A 2,088-nucleotide genomic window follows, 5' to 3' on the forward strand; every position below is an offset into this window, starting at 1 on the left:
GAGCTGGCCACACACAAAATAAATAAATAAATAAAACGGAAAGATAAATTTAAATAAATAAATAAATAAATAAAAATAAAAATGAACATTCACCACTTTCCTACACCTTTTCACTGTTTTCCTTTTTTGTGGTGCTGGGGCCACATCTAAAGCCTCACACATGCTACACAAGTACTCTGTCCTCAGCAGCAACCCCAGCCCTTTTGCCTATTCTTTAGAACTAACCATTGGGGTTTTTAATGGTTTATGTACATTTTAACTACGAGGCTAAGGAATAAACAAAATTCGTATTTTGGTAACTCATAGTGTTTTTATAAAATGAAAAGCTCTCTATTAAAATATACTTTTTGGGGCTGGGGAGATGGCTCAGTGGAATAAGCACTTCCCTGGCAAGCGCAAGGGCCTGAGTTCAATCCCCGGTTCCACCAAAAAAAAAAAAAAAACCAAAACAAACAAACCGCTTTTTACTGGGAAAAATAAATAATAGACAAATGGGTCTACACAAAATAAACATTAACTTTGGTAGATTTCAGTGTAGGACAGTCCACTAGTAAGCATATTTGCCCTTATTCCCCCAGTCGTTCAACTTCTGAGCTTAGAATTTTTAAAATCTTTTTGAGATTTTACTATGTTGAGATTTGCTTTCATTCCCCATCATCTTCAGCCAAGCTCTGAGCACTTACAATTCTCTGACTAATTGTTGGGGGCTTAGTGAGAAGCCCCTGGAACACGGGTGGTGGAAGAGTTCGCTGCAACACGTGCAGCGGCTGCTGCGGCCGTCCACATTCAGCAGTTGCATTTGGCAGATGGTCCACCCCCTTCTCATATTCACCTTGAGCCAGTAACTCTTCACCAAGCTGTGTTTCTTCAAGGAAAAATTTCCGAACAGCTTCAGCATCTTTAAGGTCAGGTAACTTAGAAAGTCCAGCTCTCACTTTGGCAAGCTTCTGTTTCTTCATTCTCGAAGCCTGTTCTTTTTTTTTTTTTTTTTTTTAACATATCAGCAACTTTATTTATTTTTTTAATTTCTTTTCTTTTTTATTTTAATTTTTAATAGATTGCAAATTGAAAATAAATAATTTACAAACATAAATGAATATAACAATAAAAATTGTCCAAAATAAAATGAAGAAAAAATTTACAGATCAGTCATAATACTTCACTGTGTAAAAACCAAGAAACTTATATTTATATAATTAGAATTCTCAAAATAGAAAGTAGACAATAAATATTTAAAGATTTAAAATTTCTAAATTTAGTTCAACTTATAATATCATATTTCCAAGAAAAATAAACCTTTTGCACAAGAAATTAAAATAAAATCATACCAAGATACACAAAAGTGAAATTGTCCAAAACTTGTAAAGAAGAAAATCATTAGAGTGTATACACTCGAAGCCTGTTCTTGAAGTTGGGATCACTTCGCCGCTTGCGGTCGAAGTCAATGCAGTACCCGATGAAGAGCCCCGCACACGCCGGCGGCGATGGCGCTGTTCCGACCCACCATCGCCTTTCGACTTCACTGTGCCCTGCGCAGCGGGCTGGCTCCGGAGAGGTCGGCCACAGACCCGAGAGGCAAAGGTACCTCCGCAGCCAAAGCCCGCTGCAGAAGACCAGAAGGACCGCGCAGGACCTCTCCATTAATTTTAAAAGATATTTTTGCACAATACATCAATATAGGTTGGAAGGGTTTTTTTCTTTCTGGATTTGAAATACTTCACTCCAAGCTCTTCTCAGCTTGAAGGTTTGTGTTGAGAAGTCTGCTGTGATTCTGGTGGGCTTTCCTTTATAGGTGATCTGTTTCTTTTCTCTTTCTTCTTTTTCCTTTGTTTCAATAGTGGGGATCGAACTCAGGACCTTGTGCTTGCCAGGCAGATGTTTATGCCACTGAGCTATATCCCTGGCCCACTAACAGTTTTTATTTATTTATTTATTTATTTTCAAAAACAACTTTATTTGTGACACATATTTTTAAAAAAATTCCAGCCCCCTGGAAATGAGCTTAAAAAATAAACAAAACCCACCTCCCACCTCCCTGTTCCCTTTTTCTCCCATTCCCCCTAAATAAAAGGGAGAAAAAAAGGAAAA

At 37.5% G+C, this 2,088-nt stretch overlaps 1 pseudogene; it reads right to left on the bottom strand.

Moving 5' to 3' along the window:
* Positions 1-644: 644 nt before the first annotated feature.
* Positions 645-1,507, bottom strand: LOC101575283 (annotated as a pseudogene).
* Positions 1,508-2,088: the final 581 nt, after the last annotated feature.

This window comes from Octodon degus, unplaced genomic scaffold (assembly GCF_000260255.1).
Source record: "Octodon degus isolate 3935 unplaced genomic scaffold, OctDeg1.0 scaffold00033, whole genome shotgun sequence".
In the NCBI taxonomy this organism is placed as follows: Eukaryota; Metazoa; Chordata; class Mammalia; order Rodentia; family Octodontidae; genus Octodon; species Octodon degus.